A 27,071-nucleotide genomic window follows, 5' to 3' on the forward strand; every position below is an offset into this window, starting at 1 on the left:
ATGAGTGAGCAGGAGGTCTCTTACTCAACTGTGAGATTTAAAATGTCTTCAGGCTTGCAGAACCAAGTGAGGTCTGAGGAGACTCAAGGGGCCAGAAAAGCTGGCCACAGAGGTAAGAGTTTTTAGTGTCTAAAATCAATTGCTTTTTATGCATTTTAAACTTTCAACAGTTTAAAAATACCTTACTGGATTCTATTGAAAACTATCATGTTCCACTTTATCTGGGGTTGGTTTTACACAAGACTAGAAGGGAACTGGGAATATTAGTTGGAGGATAATTAAGTACAAAACTGTTTAAAACAAAATTTAAAAAATAAAGCAATCAAGTTTTAAAACTAAAAAGGAAGAATGATAAACTACTTCTACTCTTTAGCTTTTAGTCAGTTACCAAATAAATCAGATGAGGAGAGTAACACAATGGGAAAATGTAGGGAAAGAAATCTTGAGAATCAAGAAGTGAGTAGAATACTGAAATTTGCATGTTTCCAGTCCTTCTTAGAAGGGGGAACAAAATACACATAGGAGGAAATACAGTGAAAAAGAGTGAAGCAGAGCCCAAAGGAAAGGACATTGAGAGATTGCACTACATGGGGAAAAAGCCCATAGGCAACTACCAAACCCAGTCAATATTGCTGATGCCAAGAAGTGCTTGTTGATAGGAGCCTGATGTGGATGTTTCCTAGGGAGCCTACCAGAGCCTTAATGATAGAGACCAGGATGCTTGCAGCTAATCATCAAACTGAGCATGGGGACCCCAATGGAGGAAGTAGAGAAAGGACTGAAGGAGTTGAATGGGTTTGTAACCCCATAGGAAAAACAAGAATATCAAACACCTCAGATCTTCCAGGGACTAAAACACCAACCAAGAGGACAAATGGAGAGACCCATGTCTTTAGCTGCATACGTAGCAGAGGACAGCATTGTCTGGGCATCAATAGGAGGAGAAGTCCTTGGTACTGTGAAGGCACATTTCTCCAGAGTAGTGCAATGCCAGGGTGATGGGATTGGAATGGGTGGTTGGGAGGAAAAGCATCCACATAGAAGGGGAAGGGGGGAATGAGAGAAGCGGGGGTGGGTAAGGGGAGAACATTTGAAATAAAATATTCAATAAAACATAAAAATAAAAAAAGTGAGGAACCATAAGATTTTTTTAGTGTAGTCAAGAAAAATTCTGAAAACTTTAAAACTAACAGACAAACTAGAATCTGAAAAAGAGTAAAGTTTCTAGAGAAACAAAATGCTACAGAAATGAAGCTTATGCATTATAAATAATATTTTCATTCTCTAGGAAAGTGCTTTAATTGTTATAAATATCTCCAACATCTAACAGGCACCAAAAGTTGTCCATCAGAGGATGAAGTCTCCAAATGGAAATAAAATTGCAGATGAAGGAAGAGGGGATGAGAAGATTAGGGGAAGTGGGAATAACTATACCCTATTATGAGTTCCTGAAAATGTCAAAGAATCATTTATTAATGAAAATGAAGAAGTATCACCTTTTCTTTTCTTCTCTATTTCTTTTTTAGTTGTTCTATACATACTGTCATGGCTGAGTTCCAAGCCAAGATTGTGTTCTTCTTTGATGTAGTAATAATCAGAAGCATAAGTTTCAGATTCCAAATACCTTAGATACTGAAGAATATTTAGTATAATACAGAGCAAAATCAAACTTACAGGGAAAAAGAAATAGTTTAAGTATAGGCCCTTTCTAGGATTTATACAGATCAATTCCAGACCAGCTGTGGTTCCGTAATAGTTCTCAAGAACATCCATCCATCTTTCATTCCTCTCCATCCTCAGTTATCTCTCTTGGTGGACTCTATGCTCCAGTTTGTTATCTTGTACTGCGATTGTATCTATGTCTCCAATTCCTTCCCTAGAATGCACTTTTGTTCCTGGAGAACCAGGTGAGGGTACATGTGTGGCATGCAGCTATTTTTAGTTTGAGTTGGGAGGATTCATCATACAAGGCTAAAGCAGAAATGAGTTCAGAATTTTGTGAAACTTCAAACATTTAGTATTTCTTCAGTGGGTGTATTTTAGGTAGAAATCTACAATTTTCATGGCACTTTCACTGTTTGTACCATCAACTTGTACATAATTTCCCCATGTTTCTCTGCTATACAAAATTTTATTAGTATTGAGATGTGCTGTTTTCATGGTGTTGTTTTTCTTGTTTTGTTTTGTTGATTTAAGAGAGGTCAGTCCCCTGGCAGCTCATTGTGGTAGCTCTTGTAATCCTCTGTTCCCTTCGGCTGGTAGCTGTTGCAATGTTCGTGACAAACAGTGAGTAATTGAGATACATATTATTTGAACTTCTACCTAAAACATAGTTTTGGAAAGGGATGATGCAGTTAAATACTCTGTCAATTTTGTAGCCTATAATCAGGAGATAAATCAGAATCTATGGACTTTAATATCTTTTCCTTATACTCTGCAGTGTTCTGTCCTTATTCATACTAATCTGTTAGCTCTGGGGCTCTTAGGAATTGACCTGTTCTTTCTCACTCGTGGTCATGTTCCTTTTGAGGACTTGGTGGAAGTGTACATTCTGAGCTCAGGGGATTGTTAATATTACATAAAAGTATAGTAAGATACAGCTTTGCAAAGAACTTATGGCATTCTTTTCCTTTTTCTTTAATGCATATTGAGGTCATGGTTAAGTAAAAAGACTTCATCTGTACAGAGACATTAAGTTTAAAATTTATTGCATTCCTAACAGGTGTCCCATTTACAGAAAATATAATTTCCATGCTGTGCTAAAACATAAGCTGAATATTTTATGTTGATATTTTTTGGATTCCATATGATGATTATAACAGTTATTCCACATTTTTAATGTTTTTTTTTTAATTCAAATTTTCATCAATAGTGAGTCAATGGGTTAAGAATACGGACCCATGAAAAAGAATATTTTACTTAGAAATTTATTTGTTGAATAATTTATGGGCATTTTTTTTTCAGTATGCTCATGAAAAAAACATGAACTGCTGGAGGAAACTCTAAGCCTTTTCAATAACTGCAGCACCATGCAAAGTGACATCGATTTAAAGGAAGAAATGCTAAGAAATATGTCTATAAATTGTAGTCAAGGCAATGATCTTCTGCAATCTCTAAACAGAGAACAGAAAAGATGGTACAGTGAAACTAAGACTGTTATACCTTCCTCTCAGCACACAGGTATGTAGCGAGGGAGGACCATGAATACAGAAGTGCATTATCATCTATTGTTTCTTTCATGGAAGCTTTGATGTCTAACCTTCAGCTTAAGATGCTGGTGATGCCTTGGTTAATCATTTGAGGGTTCCTTATTTCATGTAGGCACCAGCAACTCAGAAATCCCTGTTTGAGTTAGCAGAATCTTATAGTTTCTAGAAGTCAGTGTATCTTTGACACTTCTACTGCCTGCTGGGCATGGAATTACCAATCATCAACATAATCATGAGAACAGACTATCAACATCAAAACCTCCCTTGTATGTCTCTCATTTCTCTCAAGGTAAGAGAATTTAACAAAGACATGGCACAATGCTAAGTTCACAGTACTGTGTGGACCAGTGTGGACACAATGCATTACAGCAGATCTAGAATTCTGTCATCAGTTTAACTTCCTCTGAATAGCAAGTGCTCATTTCCTGCCCTCCAGCTCCTGGTATCTTATAAGCCTCTGTTTCATAGAACTGGGCTGATTTAAAAACCTAATCTGATTAGAATCATAAGTTATGGTCCTAGACCTGGTGTGTTTCTCTTTATTCACCATCTTCAAGTTCATCCATGTTTGTCACATAGGTCAGCATCTCTCTCTTGGGTTTCATGTGAGACATGATATCATTGTGTAGTCCAGGTTGACTTGGAACTCAAAGTGTATCCAATGTTGGCCTGGAAGTCATTACTTAACCTAGGATGAGTCCAAACTAATAGTTATCTTCCTGTCCTCTCTCTTTGGAGTACTCAGGTTATAGGAATAAGTTATCATGTCCAGCCAATGCATTTCCCTTTAAAGGATTAATAGTATTCTTTTCTCTACTGAATCATACATGATTGACACAGGAAATGTTTCTATATCTCTAGTGTTATCAACAATGTTGCATAACTCATGGGTGTGCAGGGGTCTCTGGGCATTATAGAATCTCATTTTCTGAAACCTGGGAGATTTTACCCCACCCCCTCTATCTTTCTTTCTTTCAACACAACATTAATTAATATTGTGTTCTGATAACACAATACAAGAAAATAATAAATTTAACCATTTAACTTCACTTTCACAGGCAAAAATGTTGAAATATACTGGTTCTGCTATGGTATAAAATGTTATTATTTCATCCTGGACACAAAAGCATGGAATGGATGTAAACAGACCTGCCAGGATTCCAGCTTATCCCTTCTGAAGATAGATGATGAGGATGAACTGGTACTGTAGACACTTGCCCCTTTATTCTGTTCGATTTTGTCTCTAGCCCTGAATAATTAGATATTAAATCCATATTTTTATATGTATATGATTTTTCTGTAATATAAACAAAACTTTGAAACAAGTGTCTGTTAGGGGAGACTCATTACTACAGATACACTTGTGGCTTTCAGTCTACTCCCTTTCTCAGGAGCCTATAAGAGAGTCCCTCAGAAAGCATGCCTTTTCCTGATTAAGTTTAAACCTTTGGTACAGCACATCCTCTGGCTGAGAGTTATTTTTCTTCATAGAGTTCTAAATAAACTCCCTCTGTCTAATGTTTGCTCTTTGGAACTGGAAGTGAGACTTCCTGAGATGAGAAATCAGATGCCAAAAGGGAAAGTAACTGACCTCTGTGCCTGTCTATAATATGAGATGATATGAAAAATGTGTAATTAAGTGGTTGACCAGTTAGGTCCATGGTGATTTTCACTGAGACTGTCCCTTCCATTACTGAACAGTATTCTTATGTTTTATAATCCCAATATCTGACATTTCCTGTTTTAATTATTACTAATGAAATCTCATTGAAGTCTGTATTTTTCTAGAGAAATGATGGCAGGCTCACCTTGAAAACATTGTTATTTATAACACAGTATTATATTTATATATCAATTTAATACATGTTCAAATAATAACATAAAAGTATGTTTAAATCCATTTGATACACTTAACTGTAAACATTTATTTAAAATTTTTATTATTTTTCAGTAGGAATAGTACTGCTACTAGTAGTAGTAATACTAGCAGTAGTAGGTAGTAGTACTAGTACTAGTAGTAGTAGTAGTAGTAGTAGTAGTAGTAGTAGTAGTGTAGCTACAGTAGAAGCAACAGTAGCAGCAGCAGCAGCAGGAGAGGAACAGGAGAAGGAGCAAAAATATTTTGCCCCCCTTGTTTTTTCAAACCCTGGCACATCGAGACTGCATGTTGGGCTGCAGGCTGTGAAAGGTACCCTAATACCTGTTTGAGATAGATCATATCTTTTGAAAGCCTAAATGGAACAGCAGGCAAATTCCCAGTCTCCCAAATCAAGGCCTCACTAGCTGCAGCTCCCCCACTGACCCCTATAGAGAGATTTGAGATCGAGCACTCACATTGGGCAATGCTCCAAGCCCCTACTCCATAGGTAAGGACATGACCACAGGTCACATAGGTTCAAGACAGATCAGTCATAGAAATAGTACCATGTCCCTGAATATGTAGACGAGGTCTTCCCAAACTCTCAGGAGAAACCAATAGGAAGTACCTGCTGTCACACACTGACCCATCCAAAAACTGTATTTAAGAATCATGTTAAGGATTAAAAGTGTGCAGGAATTATTCCATTGTTTGAGAGCTTCTGTCATAAGAGCTGTAACAATGCCTCTTGGGGAAGAGATCTGCTGTCTCGAAATTGCCACCAAAAGCCCTCCTGCATCATTCGCCAACTGTTCAGTCTGCTGCTGGCTCAGCCCAGCCTAAGCAACCAAAGTGGCAGCAGCAAAAAGGAGAAGTACTGGCAGAGGGGGTGGCGAAAGCTGTGCCCCCTCCCTACCTGAGTTCTCTCCCTGCTTGGCCCAAACCCATGAACATAGGCCAGGCAAGAGATCACTGTGGGGAGCACCAGGTGCCCAGAGCCCCCCAACTCCATGAGGCTAGGTGCATCCTCTTCCACTGAGTTCAGACAAGGCAGCTCAGTTAGAATATAACTCATATACAGGCAACAACTTTTGTCTGCTGCAATTGTTCAGATACCAAAAGAAGACAAATCTGCATATATGCTGGGAAGCCAAGGTCCAGCCCTACATATGTTCTTTGTTTAGTGGTCTGTCTCTGAGATCCCCAAGGGTCCAAGTTAGTGTTACTCTTGGTCTTCATGTGGAGCTCCTATCCCCTTAAGGGATCACAATCCATCCTACTATTCTTCCATAAGGGTCCCCAAGCTCCATCCATGGTTTGGCTTTGGGTTCCTGTGTATGCATGACTAAGCTGCTTGGTAGAGGCTCACAGAGGTCAGCATGCTAGACTCCTGTCTGCAAGCATAACTGAGTATCATTAATAGGGTCATGGATTGATGCTTTTCCACAGGATGGGTCTCAATTTGAGCCAGTTATTTGTTGCCTGCTTCCCTCAGTCTTACTCCATTTCCAAATCCTGCATTTCTTATAGACAGGTTGAGTTTCTTTCAAAAGTTTTGTCAGTTTGTTGATGTTGCTATTGCTCCCAAGGGATTCTTTCCTGGCCACAGGAGGCTGTCTCACCAGTCTACATAGTGTCTCAGCTAAGGACACCCCTACTGATTATTGTGTGCCTCTCCTATCACTGGTCACCACGTTCCAGAAGATGTTCCCTACCGACCTCCTCAGCAGTTGCAGAATTCCATTGTTTCTCATGACAATCAGGCCATAACCCCATGTTTCCCCACACATGAAGCTGCAACTCCACTCCCCTCATGAACCCCTCTCCTACTCAGTTCCCTGTCTCCATTTGCCTTCCATAACCATTCCATTCCCCCTTCCAAGTGAGACTCAAGAATTCTTGCTTGTGCCCCTCTTTCTGTCCAGACTACTTGGGTCTGTGGTATGTAGCATAGACATTCTCTTTTTTATGACTAATGTCCACTCATAAGTTAAAACATACCAAAAATGTCTTTGTGGGACTTGGCAACCTCAGGATGATATTCTCAAGTTCCATCCATTTGTCTGTAAAACTGGTGTCTTTGTATTTCATAGATGACTACTATTCCATTGTGCAGATGTTCCAAAGATTTTATTAATTCTTCAATTGAGGGACATCTAAGAAGTTTTCAGTTTCTGGATATTATGAATAAAACTGCTATGAACATAATTGAGCAAGTGTCTTTGTGGAATGATTGAGCACTTTTTGGGTATATGTCTAGGAGTGGTATAGCTTGTTCTTGAATTAGAACTATTACCACTTTTCTGGTAAACCTCCAAATTTATTTCTAAAGACATTGTGCAAGTTTCCACTCCCGCCAACACTGGAGGAGTGTTCTCCTTACTCCATAACCTTCTTAGCATGTGCTATCACTTGAGTTTTTAATATTAACCATGCCTACTGGTGTAAAGTGAGGTCTCAGAGTTGTTCTGATTTGCATTTCTCTGGTTGCTGAAGACATTGAACATACATTTATGTGCTTCATGACCATTCAAGATTCCTACATTAAGAATTTTCTATTTAGCTCAGGCATAGATAAAGCACTGGAAGAAATTCAGACATCAGTCCAAATATGCTAAATCAAAAAATAGCATTAAATTAGCCTTAAATAGGAAGATTGTGACTTCTAGTCCAGTCATGGTTACTTAGTGAGATGTGGTCTAAGAAACATACTCACACAGCATGTCATGATCTTAATATCTCAGGACACTTGAAGGTTTTATTTTAAATAACTTATAGAACTGACTTAGTTTTGATTTAAATGTGCTATTGTAGGAAGTCCTTTCCAAAATGAACATGGTGTGATTGATGAATGAGAGAACAGGACAGCACAGAATGATACTGGAATGGTGGGAAATTTTCTTTCTTGTTCTTTCATCAAACCTACAGAAAATTCATCATAGGGCATGTTGTTTCTTTTACAGAAGTTCCTTCGGCTCCAGGTTCTTTCAGACAGTTACTGGATTGGATTGTCATATAATAAAACAAAAAGGAATGGTCATGGATTGATAATGGCCAATCTGAATTGTGAGTTTCTAAACTCTTAAGACTAACACTGGTGTGGGTACTGGGAGGTTTGTGTGCAAAGGCTTTTTTCTCATTTCACATGCCTTTCCTCATTTTCTATGAGCTTATAGTTAAGGACATGTAGCATAAGGCAGTCTCTGAGAAAGTGTTACAGAGGCAAGTTGTATGTTCACAGAACTGACCAAAAGTGGCTTAAAACTGCATACATCTCAGAACTGTTTCTTGTAATATAAGAAAGGCTCTAGAAAGTCAATAACTTAAAATAGTGTGGAGTGACCAAATGATCATGACAGATACATTGCACCTGAGTCATTCAGACATTCATGTGACATTTCTTTTTGTTTTCAGCTTATATTATATATACATGTGCCTGCCATTCACTTACGGGGTTTAGAAAATCCTGAGTAGTTTGATTATTTATAATTTGTTAGAAAACTCTTCCATGACTATCTTTGTTAGTAATATGTATTTTTATTGAATATCATATTTACTTCCAAAAATATATGAACATATCAAACCCTACCCCCTCTAAAAGCTCAAACATGCATTATATTCACTTATGTCTTCATAACTGTCTATAAGTGCATAGTTGTATGCACTCCACTGGAACAAGGAAACATACCGGTGGCCAACCACTCAATAAAGCATTATCTCTTTCTTTACCTGCAGCTGTCACCTAAGAATAGTGGATTCTTGGGAAGAAATAAATTTGCAGAAATTTCTTCTTGTTCAGAAGCTTGAATTTCACAGAGCTTTTCCCCTTGTCTTGCTCTTATATTTTTTCTATGTCCTCTTCTCTGCTCTCCTCTGAAATTTGCTGGTTGTGTGGAGGCAAAGAAGTTGATGCAGATGTCTCCTTTAGGGCTCAGCACATATACACTTCTCCTATGCACTGTGATAAATTCTGCCACTCTGCATGGACTATAGCCTGCTATGTAAAGAAGGTTCTCTGCCTTAGAGAAGCATTTCAACTTTATGAGTTCCCATTTGTTGATTGTTCATCTTATAGCATGAGTCATTGGTGTTCTTTTCAGGAAAATTTGTTCACTGCCCAAGTGTTTCAGGCTCTTGTCTACTTTCTCTTCTACTAGATTTAGCATATCTCTTTTTATGTAGAAGACCTTGATCAACTTGGACTTGATCTTTGGAAAAGGAGAATAGAATGAATCAATTTGAATTCTTCTACATGGTGACCCTCCAGTTAACCCAGCACCATTTGTTGAAAATGCTGCCTTTTTCCACTGAATGGTTTTAACTTCTTTGTCAACGTTGAAGTGACCATAGGCTGTGGTTTATTTCTGGTTCTTTAATTCTATGCCATTGATCTATGTGCATTTCTCTGCACAAATACCATGCCATTTAGGTTTTTTTTTAATCACTATTGCTCTGTAGAACAGCTTGAGGTCTGAAATGGTGATTACCCCAGAACTTCTTTAATTATTGGGAATAATTTTTGCTACCTTTTTTTAAAATTCCAAATGAATTTGTGAATTTCTCATTATACCTCTGTGAAGAATTGTATTGGAATTTTGATGAGGATTTCACTGAATATTTTGGTTTTAGATTTCTTTTGGTAAGGTGGCTATTTTTATTATGTCAAACCTGCTGATGCATCAGCATGGGAGACTGTTCTATCTTCTGAGGAATTCTTCAATTATTTTCTTCAGAGACTTGAAGTACTTGTCATACAAATCTTTCACTTACCTGGTTAGATTCATACCAAAGTTTTTTCATAATATCTGAAACTATTGTGTAGGGTGTTGTTTTCATATTTTTCACAGTCTATATATTCTTTCAGTTTAGGAAGCCTATTAATTTGATAGAATTTATTTTATATAATTACTGACTATTGTGAAAGATGTTGCTTCCATAATTTTATTGTCTGCCCATTTATCCTTTCAGTAGGGGGAGGCTGATTTGTTAGAGTCAATTTATATCCAGGCACTTTGCAGAAGTTCTTCAACAACTGTAGGAGTTCTTTGGTAGCATTTTTGTGGTCTCTTATGTAAACTATCATATTATCTGCAAAGAGTGATATTTTGACTTCCTCCTTTTCAATTTTTATTTCCTTGATTTACTTTGTTGTCTAATTGCTCTGGCTAGAAGTTGGAATACTATAATTTTGACAAAATCACAACTTATAGATTGTAAAATATCTTTACCAAGCCCTAGAATAGATAGAGGGCTAATATCTAAAATTTACAGAAACCTCAAAAGATAGACGGCAGAGAGCCTAATAACCCTATGGAAATGGAACTCAGAGCTAAACAAAGAATTCTCAAGTAAGGAATCTTGTATAACCAGGAAGTACCTAAAAAATGTTCAAAATCCTTAGTCACTGGGGACAGCAAATCAAATTATCCTGAGTTTCCACCTCATACCAATCACAATGGCTAAGATCAAAAACAAATTTGACATCAGATGCTAATGAGGATGTGGAGAAAGTGGAACACCCCTCCATTTCTAGTAGGACTGCAGGCTGGTAAAACCCCTTGGCAAATCAAGCTGGCAGTTCCTCAGAAAACTGAAAATACTTCTAACTGAAGACCCAGCTATAGCACTCCTGCACATACACCCAAAAGTTGCTCCAAAGTATAAGAAGGACACAGGCTCCACCATGTTTTTAGCAGCCTCATTTATAATCACCAGAAGCTCAAAATAATCCAGTTGTCCCTTAAAATAAATATGGATACTGAAAATATGGTTCATTTATATAATTGAGTACTACTCCACTACCAAAAACAGTGATTCATAAAATTCATAGGTAAATGAATGGAACTAGAAAATATCATCCGAGTGAGGTGACCCAATCACAAAAAAAAATACACATGGTTTGCACACAAATATAAGTAGGTATTAGCTAAAAACTCAAATTATCCAAGATACAATCCATAGATCACACAAAGCACAAGAAAAAAGATGACCAAAGTGTGGATGCTTCACTCTCCTTCTTAAAAGGGGGGACAACAATATTCATAGGAGTATATATGGAGAAAAACTCTGGATCAAAGACTGAAGAAATGCCTATTTCTCACCAGGGGAACTATTCATGTGTGTGTGTGTGTGTGTGTGTGTGTGTGTGTGTGTCAGTGTGTGTGTGGTGATTCATATATATATATATATATATATATATATATATATATATATATATATATGTATATATATATGTATATATGTATGTATGTATATACAGCCACTAAAGCTAGACAATATTGATGAAGCCTACAAGTGCATGTTGAAAGGAGCCTGCTATAGCTGCCTCCTGAGAGACTCAGCCAGAACATGACAAATACAGAGGCAAATGGTACCAGAAAACTATTAAAGTGACAATGAGGTCCCTGTTGGAGGAATTAGAGAAAGGACTGAAAGAGCTGAAGGGGCTTGCAACACCATAAGAACAACAATACCAAACAACCAGGGTTTGTAGGGATTAAACCACAACCCAAAGACTACACATGGACAGAACAATGGCTTCAGCTGCATATGTAGCAGAGGATGGCCATGTTAGGCACCAATGGGAGGAGAAGCCTTTGGTTTTACCAAGGCTGGAACTCCCAGTATAGGGGAATGTCAGGGAGAAGAGGTAGGAATGAGGGTGGTTTTGGAGGGTGAAGATCCTTAAAGAAGAATGGGAGAGGGATGGAATAGGGGGTTCATTGATGGGAAAAGAGGAAAGGGAATAATATTTGAAATGTAAATAAAAGATATCCAATAATAATAAAAAAGAGGGAACACCTAGGTATTTATGTTTCAACCTATATAGAATGGGGTACAAAATAATCATAGGAAGTAGAGTGATGAAGGGACCTGGGAGGAAGATAGAAAGGGGATATCAAACGGGGATAGGATCAAGTACTGGAAAAAACAGGACATATATACAGAATGTCAGGAAATTGAATAGAAATATGTAGCAGTGGGGAATGGGGAACTACAGGTGATGACTAGAAAGTCTCAGATGCCAGGGAAACCAGAGGTACCCAGGACTCAATGGGGATGACTCTAGATGAAATATACCACAAAGGGGACATATAACCTATAATAACCACCTCCAGTAGATAGGCATGGCCCCTAGTTGAGGTATGGGGCTACCCACCAGTCTCAAAAAGTTTTACCCAGAATGTTCCTTTGCAAAGGAAAGACAGGTTTGAAAGTTGGAAAGAGACTAAATGAAAGGCCATCCAGAGACTATCCCACCTAAGGATACATCCCCATTTGCAGACACCAAAACTTGATACTATTGCTGATGCCAAGAAGTGCTTGCTATAAGAGTCTAGTATGACTGTTCCCTGAGAGTTTCTACTATCACATGACCAAGACAGATTCAGATACTCATAGCCAACCATTTTACTGAGCCCATGGAACACAATAGAAAAGCTAGGGGAAGAATCAAAGGAGATGAAGGCAATTATAACCCCATAAGAAGATCAATATCAACTAAGTGGAGCATGTAGAACTCCCAGAGACTAAACCACCAACCAGAGAGTGTACATGGAAGGATCCATGGTTCTAGATATATAGATATCAGAGGATGGCTTTATCTGACATCAGAGGGAGGGGAGTCCTTTGTTCCTGTGGAGGCTTGATGCCCCAGCATAGGGAGATGCTAGAGAGGTGAGACTGGGATTGGTAAGTGTGCGGAGGAGCACCCTTCTGTAGGTGAAGTGAAGGGTGTTATAGCAGATGGGATGCGGGATTGTGGTCGGGTAACACTGAAGCAGGATATCATTTGAAATGTAAATGTATAATATCACAAAGAAAAAAGGAAAAAAAGATTCATCCCTGATGTAGTTGAGAGCAGCACAGGTTTAGGCCATAGCTATAAAAGCTAAGAACACATTTTAACCACTGAGTACTTAGCAGAGCAATTGGACCAAATGGTCTCTGACCACCCTCAATCTCAGGTTTTGGATTTGGATTACAGCATCAGACATTATTCCCTTTTATAATAAAGGACCTAGTTCCAATAAGAAAGCATAAAATTATCATAAAACATATCTTGTTTAACAGGTCAGCATTGTAGCATGCAGGGTCCAGTGCAGAATAGGTCTACTCATAGCTTTTCTCCTCTACAACCTGGAAAAACAGTTTCTAGCACTTTGAAAGCCAGCCTAGGGGAAGATATTTCTATATTGGTTGGGATTGACTTCTCTATGTGTTGGTGTCAAAGTGTGAAGTATCTTCAGCAATAGGGCCTTTCCATGTAGTTATGATGGATAACCAAGTGGAGGAGCAGTAACCTGTATTGTGTAGGAGACCCTTGTCATGTCCCAGACCAGTAAGTAGTTCCTCTTGAAGTATCCTTTGCTTTGCACTGGGTTCTTTTTAAAGGCTCAGATCTTCTTTTGTTTGGGTTCTCTGCCCACAGAATGCTCCCTGTTGTTCCCCATCTTACTACCCTCCAAAGTCATACTATTACATTCTCCCCAAAACAGCAACAAGAATTAAGGGGGAAATAAAATCAATCAAGTGACCAAAATACACAAAAATCACAATAAGACAAAAAAGTTATCCCTCCTCAAAACAAAAACAAACACACAAACAACACACCACACACACACACACACACACACACACACACACACACACACACACACACACACACAACTCCAAACCACCAAGGAGTAATGGAATCTGCTTTGCGTTGATCATAAATGAAATTACTATCTTGTGAGTTTTTATAAGGAGCTTTACATATCCTTAGTTTTGGTTAATCCATCCTTTACTCTCTCATGTCCCTTATTTTCAATCCTCATCCAGCTTTGTACTTGAATTCTTCACCTTCTGCCTTCAAATTATATATTTATCATTTTTTCTGGTTGCTGATTTTTTTAGAAATACAAATTTTCAGAAATCACCTCAGTATTATTTATTCTTTATAAGTTTGCTACATAGATATGTGTTAAGTTGCTTTCTATATAATATAAAAATAAATGGAATTTTTGTTATTTTGTTCATATTTTGAGATAATGTATAGTCTCAAAGTTCAGGCAGTCCTTGAACTCCTGATCCTCTTAGCTCCATCTGTCAGGTATTTGGGATATAGACAGGCATGCCCAGCCTGTCTTTTATCTCTTGAAAGATGTCAGTTATACTTATTCATGTCCTAGCGATAATCCCAGTGTCTGTACTCTTGTGGTTTTCATGTTCTATTTCTGTTGTCTTCTATTCATGATGTCATTTTCTTTGCGGTACTCACTGGGTTTCTTTGCCAATAGCTTCAGAAACAGTCTGAGGCATCTGCATTGATAATTTTCCTAGGAATCTTTCATTCAGTGCCTGGGAACTTGGCACGTCTATCTCACTTTGATTCTAAATGTGACCCTGTCAGTGTGGACAGCTACAGTCTAAACTTTCTGGAAAATATCTTCCTCTCTTTACTGGAAGGACATTCTTAAGCAGACTGTAACAGAAGTGGCTGGAGGACAGACATCTTTACAAGATGTATTAATATGTTCTAATCACAGATACTATTAATACTGTTATTTATTTGGATTGTCCATATGAAGAATTATTTCACACAGTGTATTCCTAGTCTTCCTCTCTCTATCTCCCAAACTCTGAGATTTCTGGTATTTGATGTTATGATTGGCCATAGGATTTGTAAATTTCCTTATAGCCTCTAGTATCATATAGAGTCAGAGATGGGCAGGTGGTAAAATTTAGAGTGAAGTACCAGAGGGAGAGAACAGTCCTGTATTCAATTGAACAGAGCTTTTTTGACCTCGACTATGCTACAAAACTGTTCCCTGGTGATGATATAGTTACTAGGCCCAGACCTGAAGTTTGAGTAAGGGAGTACAATAGTCAGAGTGTTCCTGCTGCCACCACCAGCATTTTCTCCTGTGGGAGGACATAGGACCTTGCCCATCTGTTACAATGACATCTTCTAATGAACACAGTAAGCAGTTGTGAGTTTAACTTGTGTTCTTGTATACAGATCTAGGAGTTCATCACTATGAAAGTAAAGATAAGAGCTCATGATGCAGCGTATGTGTTTCATGTGTATCTGTGATTATTTAGCGGGTTTGGATCCTTTTCCTTTTTGCCCATATTCAATACACATCCTTCACTGATTGTACCCAAATGAAATCTCATGACTGGCTAATGCGTATTCTCACTTCTACTGTATCTTACATCCCTGTCTGTTGTTTATGGCTACCTTGAATTCATTTATCTTCTTTTTCTATTCCTACAGTAAATCTAAATACTCTGTTTCTCCCTGGATTAAATCTAAGGTTGAAGAAAGGTGACCATACACTAACAATTTATTCTGTTGCCATTTTTTTCCCAAAGTGCTTGGGGAATGGCTTTCTCTGTCTGATATTTTTGTCATAAATTTTTTCCTAGGATAGTCTAGATAAAATTCACTGTATTTTCCCAACATGCCTTGAACTCCTGAACTTCATGCAGTAATTTTTTAGAATTAAATGACCATTTCACATAGATCCTCTATTTTTCTTTCCCTGCCAGGCTCTGCTTATCCTCTGAAGTGTCAGCTGAAGCCTAAGCCTGTAGGGATCTGCTTCCTGACTGTGCATCAAGTGGGGTTTTAATTATTACTTAATATTTGATTAGGACCTTGTTCTATAGCCATGTCTAACCTGGGTTAAAATCTTCCTTATTCAGCCACCCAAACAATGAGATTAGTGACCTGCCTCACCTTTCATAGTGTCATAATGGTTTTATATATTTTAGTCTATATTAAAGTATGTTTTCCTAAGAATGTAGTTGTGCCACTTAATACACCATCTAAGTTATTTCTTTCCAACTATGTGAGCTGATATCAGAACTCGGATTGTCAGTTTGTGTGAGCCATGTAACTGGCCCAAGAAGTTTTTATGAATTCAAAGAAAATTAACAGTTTTATTGATGCACTTTTGATTAAGTAGATATTGTGTACACTTTGGTTAATAAACCTTGTTTTCAAATACCTTGGCCTAAGTCAATATGCTTTATACTTAAATAATTTCCCATTTTATTTATTTTTTTTGTTTTCTATTGATTTATCTGTAATGGAATCATTATCTAAGAGAGAGGCTGTGCATTTTCCGGTGTCACGGATATAGATAATGATGACTGTGGTAAAGCCACTCCATATCTGTGCAAAGAGAGTATTGCTTTTCTCAGAATTTCTGTGAGAAGGGAAGGAAAGATAAAAGTGAAATATTTTGTTATATTTGTTGACTTCCTGTAATGATTTGGGACTACTTGTGGATCAAATTTTAACCACAGTTCTTAGGCCATCACTCAAATAGGGTGATGGACTGTAAAGGGAAGAAATATTCTTTGGAAATATGACTTAAAATGGTAAAGGCCATTTTTCTTCCTGTTATGTAGAGCAGCACTGAAGTTCCTTGGTTGGGTACACATATCTGCATCTGATAATTTCAGCAGCTTCTTGGGTTTCTTAGAGGGCAGTCATGATAGTTTCCCTTTTGTGAATGCCCCATAGCCTTGATAATGGTGTCAGATCTTGCGGCCTGCCCTAAAGCTGGATGCCATTTAGGGCCTGTCTCTGGCCCTTCTTTTCTTCAGGCTCTGCCCCATTTCCATTCCTGCATTTCTTTCAGACAGGGTCAAAGGTTTGTCTGGGGCATAGCAACCCCACCCATTCGTCACTTGATGCCCTGTCCCTCTGCTATAGGTTGGCTCTACAAGTTCCTGCCCCTGCCCCCCGTAGGGCATTTTTTCAAGGGTATGCCCTTTGATTTCCAAGAGTCTCTCACTTCCCTGCTCTCTGGAATATTCTACAGGTTTCTCCCAACCTCCCTCCAGTGGAGGTTGCCAGTTTTCATTCTTTCTGCTGGCCCTCAGGGCTTCAGTCTTTTTCCCCACCCAATACTGGATCATGTTCCCCTCTTCCCCCTACCCAATACCTTTTACATCTCCTGTCCTTCCCTTTCTCCCCCTCTTGTGGTTGTTTTCTTCTCCCTCCTATGTGGTACTAAGTTGTCCTCACTTGGGCCCTTGAGTTCACTGTACGTTTTGAGTTCTGTTAACTGTATCTTGGGATTTTTTTTCTTTTTGGCTAATATCCAGTTATTAGTGAAAACATACCATGCATCTTCTTTGGGTCTGAGTTACCTCACTCAGGATGATATTTTCTAGTTCCATCCATTTGCAAACAATTCTCAGGATGTCCTTGTTCTTAATAGCTGATTAGTATTCCATTGTTTAATTAAACCATATTTTCTGTATCCATTATTCTGTCTTGGGACATCTGGGTTGTTTCCAGATACTTGCTAATACAAATAAGGCCACTATAAACACAGTGGAACATGTGCACTGTGGCATAATGGGGCATCTTTTGGTACAGCCCTAAGAGTATTATTTCTGGGTCTTTGGGTAGGTCTATTTCCAATTTTCTGAGGAACCTCCAAATTGATGTCCACAGTGGGTGTACCAGTTTGGAATCCCACAAGGAGTGAAGGAGTGTTCCTATTTCTCCATATTCTGGTCAACATGTATTGTCCCATGATGTTTTGATCTTATCCATTCTGACTAGTATAAGGTGGAATCTCAGGGTCATTTTGATTTGCATTCCAGTGATCACTAAGAAGTTTAAACATTTCTTTTTTTTTTTAATTAAGTTGAGTATTTCTTATTTACATTTCGAATGTTTTCCGTTTCCCAGTTTCCATGCAAACATCCCCCTAGTCCCTCCCCCCTTCTTTATGGGTGTTCTCCTCCCCACACTCCCCCAATTGCCGCCCTCCCCCCAACAATCACTTTCACGGGGGTTCAGTCTTAGCAGAACCAAGGGCTTCCCCTTCCACTGGTGATCTTACTAGGATATTCATTGCTACCTATGAGGTCAGAGTCCAGGGTCAGTCCATGTATAGTCTTTGGGTAGTGGCTTATTCCCTGGAAGCTCTGGTTGCTTGGCATTGTTGTTCATAAGGGGTCTCGAGCCCCTTCAAGCTCTTCCAGTTCTTTCTCTGATTCCTTCAACGGGGGTCCTATTCGCAGTTCAGTGTTTTGCTGCTGGCATTTGCCTCTGTATTTGCTGTATTCTGGCTGTGTCTCTCAGGAGAGATCTACATCCGACTCCTGTCGGCCTGCACTTCTTTGCTTCATTCATCTTGTCTAATTGGGGGGCTGTATATGTATGGGCCACATGCGGGGCAGGCTCTGAATGGGTGTTCCTTCTGTCTCTGTTTTAATCTTTGCCTCTCTATTCCCTGCCAAGGGTATTCTTGTTCCCCCTTTTAAAGAAGGAGTGAAACATTCACATTTTGATCATCTGTCTTGAGTTTCATGTGTTGTGTGCATCTAGGGCAATTCAAGCATTTGGGATAATAGCCACTTATCAATGAATGCATACCATGTGTGTTGTTCTGTGATTGGGTTACCTCACTCAGGATGATATTTTCCAGTTCCAACCATTTGTCTATGAATTTCATAAAGGCATTGTTTTTGATAGCTGAATAATATTCCATTGTGTAGATGTACCACATTTTCTGTATTCTTCCATTCCTTTGTTGAAAGGCATCTCGGTTCTTTCCAGCTTCTGGCTATCATAAATAAGGCTGCTATGAACATAGTGGAGCACGTGTCTTTTTTTTATATATTGGGGCATCTTATGGGTATATGCCCAAGAAAGGTATACCTGGATCCTAAGGTAGTTCAATGTCCAGTTTTCTGAGGAACCTCCAGACTGATTTCCAGAATGGTTGTACCAGTCTGCAATCCCACTAAGAATGAGGAGTGTTCCTCTTTCTCCACATCCTCGCCAGTGTCTGCTATCACCTGAGTTTTTGATCTTAGCCCTCTCACTGGTGTGAGGTGAAATCTCAGGGTTGTTTTGATTTGCAATTCCCTTATGACTAAAGATGTTGAACATTTTTTTAGGTGTTTCTCAGCCATTCGGCATTCCTCAGCTGTGAATTCTTTGTTTAGCTCTGAACCCCATTTTTTAATAGTGTTATTTGTTTCCCTGCGGTCTAACTTCTTGAGTTCTTTATATATTTTGGATATTAGCCCTCTATCTGTTGTAGGATTGATAAAGATCTTTTCCCAATCTGTTTGTTGCCGTTTTGTCCTAACCACAGTGTCCTTTTCCTTACAGAAGATTTGCAGTTTTATGAGATTCCATTTGTCGATTCTTGATCTTAGAGCATAAGCCACTGGTGTTTTGTTCAGGAAATTTTTTCCAGTGCCCATGTGTTCGAGATGCTGCCCTAGTTTTTCTTTTAATAGTTTGAGTGTATCTGGTTTGATGTGGAGGTCCTTGATACACTTGGACTTAAACTTTGTACAGGGTGATAAGCATGGATCGATCTGCATTCTTCTACATGTGGACCTCCAGTTGAACCAGCACCATTTGCTGAAAATGCTATTTTTTCCACTGAATGGTTTTGGCTCCTTTGTCAAAAATCAGGTGCCCATAGGTGTGTGGATTCATTTTTGGGTCTTCAATTCTGTGCCATTGGTCTATCTGTCTGTCCCTGAACCAATACCATGCAGTTTTTTATCACTGTTGCTATGTAATGTTGCATGAGTTCAGGAATAGTGATTCCCCCTGAAGTACTTTTATTGTTGAGAATAGTTTTCGCTATCCTGGATTTTTTTGTTATTCCAGATGAATTTGTAAATTGTTCTGTCTAACTCTTTGCAGAATTGGTTTGGTATTTTGATGGGAATTGCATTGAATCTGTAGATCGCTTTTGGTAAAATGACCATTTTTACTATATTAATCCTGCCAATCCATGAGCATGGGAGATCTTTCCATCTTCTGAGGTCTTCTTCAATTTCTTTCTTCAGAGGCTTGAAGTTCTTATTGTACAGATCTTTTACTTGCTTTATTAAAGTCACACCGAGGTACTTTATATTATTTGGGTCTATTATGAAGGGTGTCCTTTCCCTAATTTCTTTCTCGGCTTGTTTCTCTTTGGTGTAGAGGAAGGCTACTGATTTATATGAGTTAATTTTATACCCAGCCACTTTGATGAAGTTGTTTATCAGCTTTAGTAGTTCTCTGGTGGAACTTTTGGGATCACTTAAATATACTATCATATCATCTGCAAATAGTGATATTTTGACTTCTTCTTTTCCAATCTGTATCCCCTTGATTTCCTTTTGTTGTCTGATTGCTCTGGCTAGAACTTCAAGAACTATATTGAATAAGTAGGGAGAGAGTGGGCAGCCTTGTTTAGTCCCTGATTTTAGTGGGATTGCTTCAAGTTTAACTCCATTTAGTTTAATGTTAGCCACTGGTTTGCTGTATATGGCTTTTACTATGTTTTGGTATGGGCCTTGAATTCCTATTCTTTCCAGGACTTTTATCATAAAGGGGTGTTGAATTTTGTCAAATGCTTTCTCAGCGTCTAATGAAATGATCATGTGGTTTTGTTCTTTCAGTTTGTTTATATAATGGATCACGTTGATGGTTTTCTGTATATTAAACCACCCCTGCATGCCTGGGATGAAGCCTACTTGATCATGGTGGATGATTGTTTTGATGTGCTCTTGGATTCGGTTTGCCAGAATTTTATTGAGTATTTTTGCGTCGATATTCATAAGGGAAATTGTTCTGGAGTTCTCTTTCTTTGTTGGGTCTTTGTGTGGTTTAGGTATAACAGTAATTGTAACTTCATAGAAGGAATTCAGTAGTGCTCCATCTGTTTCAATTTTGTGGAATAGTTTGGATAATATTGGTATGAGGTCTTCTATGAAGGTCTGATAGAATTCTGCACTAAACCTGTCTGGACCTGGGCTCTTTTTGGTTGGGAGACCTTTAATCACTGCTTCTATTTCGTTAGGAGTTATGGGGTTGTTTAATTAGTTTATTGGTTCCTGATTTAACTTCGGTACCTGGTAACTGTCTAGGAAGTTTTCCATTTCCTGCAGATTTTCAAGTTTCGTTGAATAAAGGCTTTTATAGTAAGATCTGATGATTTTTTGAATTTCCTCTGAATCTGTAGTTATGTCTCCCTTTTCATTTCTGATTTTGTTAATTTGAAACACTCTCTGTGTCCTCTGGTTAGTCTGGCTAAGGGTTTATTTATTTTGTTGATTTTCTCAAAGAACCAACTTTTGGTTCTGTTGATACTTTTTATGGTCCTTTTTGTTTGTACTTGGTTGATTTCAGTTCTGAGTTTGATTATTTCCTACCTTCTACTCCTCCTGGGTGTATTTGTTTCTTTTTGTTCTAGAGCTTTTAGGTGTGCTGTCAAGCTGCTGACATATGCTCTCTCCTGTTTCTTTCTGCAGGCACTCAGAGCTATGAGATTTCCTCTTAGCACAGCTTTCATTGTGTCCCATAAGTTTGGGTATGTTGTACCTTCATTTTTATTAAATTCTAAGAAGTCTTTAATTTCTTTCTTTATTTATTCCTTGACCAGGGTTGTCGTTGAGTAGAGCATTGTTCAACTTCCACATGTATGTTGGCGTTCTTCCCTTATTTTTATTGAAGACCAGCTTTAGACCGTGGTGGTATGATAGGACACATGGGATTATTTCTATCTTTCTGTACCTGTTGAGGCCCATTTTTTGACCAATTATATGGTCAATTTTGGAGAAAGTACCATGAGGAGCTGAGAAGAATGTATATCTTTTTGCTTTAGGATAGAATGTTCTATAAATATCTGTTAAGTCCATTTGGTTCATGACTTCTCTTAGTCTGTCTATGTCTCTGTTTAATTTCTGTTTCCATGATCTGTCCATTGATGAGAGTGGGGTGTTGAAATCTCCTACTATTATTGTATGAGATGCAATGTGTGTTTTGAGCTTTAGTAAGGTTTCTTTTATGTATGTAGGTGCCCTTGTATTTGGGGCATAGATATTTAGGTTTGAGAGTTCATTTTGGTGGATTTTTCCTTTGATGAATATGAAGTATCCTTCCTTATCTTTTTTGATGACTTTTAGTTGAAAATTGATTTTATTCGATATTACTATGGCTACTCCAGCTTGCCTCTTCCGACCAATTCCTTGGAAAGTTGATTTCCAGCCTTTCACTCTGAGGTAGTGTCTGTCTTTGTCTCTGAGGTGTGTTTCCTGTAGGCAGCAGAATGCAGGGTCCTCATTGTGTATCCAGTTTGTTAATCTATGTCTTTTTATTGGGGAGTTGAGACCATTGATGTTGAGAGATATTAAGGAACAGTGATTATTGCTTCCTGTTATATTCATATTTGGATGTGAGGTTATGTTTGTGTGCTTTTCTTCTCTTTGTTTTGTTGCCAAGACGATTAGTTTCCTGCTTTTTCTAGGGTGTAGCTTGCCTCCTTGTGTTGGGCTTTACCATTTATTATCCTTTGTAGTGTTGGATTTGTAGAAAGATATTGTGTAAATTTGGTTTCGTCATGGAATATCTTCGTTTCTCTATCTATGTTAATTGACAGTTTTGCAGGAAACAGTAACCTGGGCTGGCATTTGTGTTCTCCTAGGGTCTGTATTACATCTGTCGGGGATCTTCTGGCTTTCATAGTCTCTGGTGAAAAGTCTAGTGTGATTCTGATAGGTCTGCCTTTATATGTTACTTGACCTTTTTCCCTTACTGCTTTTAATATTCTTTCTTTATTTTGTGCATTTGGTGTTTTGACTATTATGTGTCGGGAGGTGTTTCTTTTCTGGTCCAATCTATTTGGAGTTCTATAGGCTTCTTGTATGTTTGCAGGCATCTCTTTCTTTAGGTTCGGGAAGTTTTCTTCTATGATTTTGTTGAAGATATTTACTGGTCCTTTGAGCTGGGAGTCTTCACTCTCTTCTATACCTATTATCCTTAGGTTTGATCTTCTCATTGAATCCTGGATTTCCTGTATGTTTTGGACCAGTAGCTTTTTCTGCTTTACATTATCTTTGACAGTTGAGTCGATGATTTCTATGGAATCTTCTGCTCCTGAGATTCTCTCTTCTATCTCTTGTATTCTGTTGGTGATGCTTGTATCTACGGCTCCTTGTCTCTTCTTTTGCTTTTCTATATCCAGGGTTGTTTCCATGTGTTCTTTCTTGATTGCTTTTATTTCCATTTTTAATTCCTTCAATTGTTTGATTGAGTTTTCCTGGATTCTTTCAGGGATTTTTGTGATTCCTCTCTATAAGCTTCTACTTGTTTATTAATGTTTTCCTGGAATTCTTTCAGGGATTTTTGTGTCTCCTCTCTGTAGTCTTCTACTTGTTTATTTATGTTATCCTGTGTTTCTCTAAGGGAGTTCTTCACGTCTTTCTTGAAGTCCTCCAGCATCATGATCAGATATGATTTTGAAAACTAGATCTTGCTTTTCTGGTGTGTTTGGATATTCCGTGTTTGCTTTGGTGGATGAATTGGGCTCCGATGATGCCATGTAGTCTTGGCTTCTGTTGCTTGGGTTCCTGCACTTGCCTCTTGCCATCAGATTATCTCTAGTGTTACTTTGTTCTGCTATTTCTGACAGTGGCTAGACTGTCCTATAAGCCTGTGTGTCAGGAGTGCTGTAGACCTGTTTTCCTGTTTTCTTTCAGCCAGTGATGAGGACAGAGTGTTCTGCTTTCGGGCGTGTAGTTTTTCCTATCTACAGGTCTTCAGCTGTTCCTGTGGGCCTATGTCTTGAGTTCACCAGGCAGGTCACTTACAGCAGAAAAGTTGGTCTTACCTGCGGTCCCGAGGCTCAAGTTTGCTCGTGGGGTGTTGCTTATGAGCTCTCCGCGGTGGCAGCAACCAGGAAGATCTGTGCCGCCCTTTCCGGGAGCTTCCGTTCACCAGGGTTCCCGATGGTGTTTGGTGTTTTCCTCTGGTGTCAGAGATGTGGGCCGAGTGTAGACTCTTCTGGTTTCCCAGGCGTGTCTGGCTCTCTGAAGGTTTAGCTCTCCCTCCCACAGGATTTGGGTGCAGAGAACTGTTTATCCGGTTGGTCTCTTCAGGTTCCGGCGGTGTCCGAGATATTGATTCTCAGAATCTGTATATCAGGGCCTGTAATGGGAGATATTGCCTTGTAAAATCTTCAGTTCTCTGTAATCTTCTCTCAGGAATGTCTATGCAGAGCTGTGAATGTTTGCACTGGCGACTGCTGCCCGGCCCCTGTGAACATTTCTTTAGGTGCTTCTCAGCAATCTGAGATTTCTCTGCTGTCAATTCTTGGTTTAGTTTTATATCCCATTTGTTGATTGTTTTTTTTCTTTTTTGGTGGTTACTCAGGATTGTTTTTAGTCACATTTCCCTGATGACTGTCACCAAACCCAGTCACTATTGGGGATGCCAAGAGGTGCATGCTAATAGGAGTCTGATATAGCTTTCTCAAGAGAGACTCTGCCACAGAGTCTGACTAATACAGAGGCAGATGCTCACAGCCAACCATTGGACTGAGAACAGGTTTCCCAATGGAGGAGTTAGAGAAAGGAATGAGATAGATGAGGGGGGTTGCAACCCAATAGGAAGAACAACAATATCAGCTAACATGACCACTCAGAGTTTCCAGGCACTACACTACCAACCATATGGGTACACATGGAGCGACCCATAGCTCCATCTGCAAATGTAGCAGAGGATTGCATTGTTGGGCATCAATGGAGGAAGAGGCCCTTGATCCTATGAAAGCTCAATGCTCCAGTACAGGGGAATGCCAGGGATGGTCAGCAGGAGGGAGTGGTTGTGTGGGTGAAGGTGCACCCTTAAGGAGGTAGGGTGTGGAGGGATTGGATAGTGGATTTCCAGAGGGGAAACCAGGAATGGGGATTAATATTTGAAATGTAAATAGAAAATAACCAATAAAAGAAAAAAATGAAAAAATAAAAAATGAAATCTCAGCCCGTGTAGTTTCAGTGGGTTTCATGCTCTTTCTCTCCTTCTTTGAGACTCAGTAACCCTAACTAAGCTCAAGCTCCCTATGTGTGAAAGGCTTTCCTTGAATCTTAAATCTTTCACTTGCATCTTCCAAATACTGGAACTACAATTGTTTCCCAATAGACCTGGCTGGATTTAATGTTAAGAATCTCAGTTTTGAGTGCATTTTTTTCATCTTTTTAACTTGGGTATTTCTTATTTCATTTGATTGTTATTCCTTTCCTGGTTCTAGGCCAAAATCCCCTAACCCCCTCCCTTTTCTATGGGGTTCCCCTCCCCATCCTCCCCCATTAACACCCTTTAATCATGTTCACTGGGAGTTCAATCTTGGCAGGACCATGGGCTTCCCTTTCCACTGGTGCTCTTACTAGGCTATTCATTGCTACTTAGGAGGTTGGAGCCCAGGGAGTACATTCTTTAGTTAATTACTTCTTAGGGGAAACACTAGCTTCAGTGATGTCCTGATCATCTAAGTTTGTTCCAATTCCTGCTAACAAGTCGGGTTGAGTAGAAATCTGATTTCCATTAGTTTATACTAGAGAATATGAATAATTAATTATTAAATAATTCATTTTTAATTCTTGTTTTGCTACATAGCCCAAGCTGTTCCAGAACTCATAGTCCTTCTGTTTTAGTGGTAGTTATCTCTGTTTTCTAAAATATTATTTTATGTACCTGCATTTTTTAAACAGAAGGGTAGTTGTGGTCTCTGATATACCATCCTGCAGAAATCAGAGTTGTGTTGCATACAGGCAGTTCATTAGATTACCATGTTTCCATGAAGTCTCAGCTTCATTAATTATGAGGTCAGCAGGAAGAAAGGGAAACAGTTTCATACAAAAGATACAAGCCATCATATGTGATTGTATGTCAAATCTCCCCTTTCACTTTAAAACATAAATATATAAGTTCTTGTTCTATGTGACAAGCACATCTGTTTTACTATTATTCTAGAATTTTTATTGATTAAAATATTAATGTGAAAGGAAGTTTAGCATAAAATAATTCTTTGGTAATAAATAAATTTTACCTGCTTACCAAAAAATTGGGAGTCTGAAATAAGATGGAAACATTTTGCGTGATTAGGAGACCATTTCCTTTTATGAGCTTAGAGAAAAGACATTTATGTGGTGAACTTATGATTAGTAGTTCTATATTCCATATACTTTTGCAAATAGAATTTTAAAAACCATGACTTATTTCAGGGAATTTTCAAAATTAAACAGTTGCCAATTGTTTTTGTTCTTTAGTTCCTTGAACCTAAAGAAATACAATGTAAAGGATGGAGAATGTATGTTCTTATCTAAAATAAGACTAGAAAATGCTAAGTGCTGGAACCCCTACCCATGTATTTGTCAGAAGAGACTGGATAAATTCCCTCATTGACTCTCCAACAAGAGTTAAAGGTAAAAATGGAATGTGCTGATCCTCATTTGTTTCCTCTAATAATGTGTGACTGCTTTCAAACAGGTGTTTTGTTCACAGGATTTAGTCTGCTGTGCAAACAGAGAGATGAGCTGGAAGAGTTTGGGAATGTTCTCTGGAATCTGATATGGCAGAGCAGAGGCTTCTTCCATCCTGGTGAAGACAGGACACATTTTCTCTGGTGCATGGACATGGTTTGCTTCAAAGTCTCCAGGACTCTGCTCTTTCTGATTTCTTAAACTCTTATACAATTAAATCAAATCCCAATAACCAACCTGTAGTATTTCATTATGATTAGAATAAATCCTGTTAATTGAAATTGGCCTGGTGGATCAAGAGTTAAGGGTCATCTATAGCTACACACTGAATTTGAGGACAGTTCAGATTACATGAGACCCTGTTTGAAAACAAAACATAAAAATAAAAACAAAAAAATTCCTGACCCCACTCCCCCAAACAAACAAACCAACAAAAAACTGAAAATCTTCTTGGTATAATTGTCAATGTTCATTTAAGAAACCCACCTTTGACTTTTGTGTAAAGGGTGAGGAGGGGATCTGAGAAGTGAAGGAGAGAATGGAATGCGGGAAGGATCTTTGTGAGGAGTTTCTGGGCATAGAGGAGGTGCTGACATTGGGATTTGTAAAGTGAATAAATAAATAAATTTAAAAATACAGTATAATTATGAGATAGAATGTAGTTGTAGGTTTTGGTTTTTTATATGTTAGATGATACTATTTTGTTTGGATTTGAATTT

At 38.5% G+C, this 27,071-nt stretch overlaps 1 pseudogene; it reads left to right on the forward strand.

The window, feature by feature from the left end:
• LOC116904551 lies at window positions 1-26,633 on the forward strand (annotated as a pseudogene).
• Window positions 26,634-27,071: the final 438 nt, after the last annotated feature.

The sequence above is a fragment of the Rattus rattus genome, chromosome 6, assembly GCF_011064425.1.
Source record: "Rattus rattus isolate New Zealand chromosome 6, Rrattus_CSIRO_v1, whole genome shotgun sequence".
Lineage (NCBI taxonomy): Eukaryota > Metazoa > Chordata > Mammalia > Rodentia > Muridae > Rattus > Rattus rattus.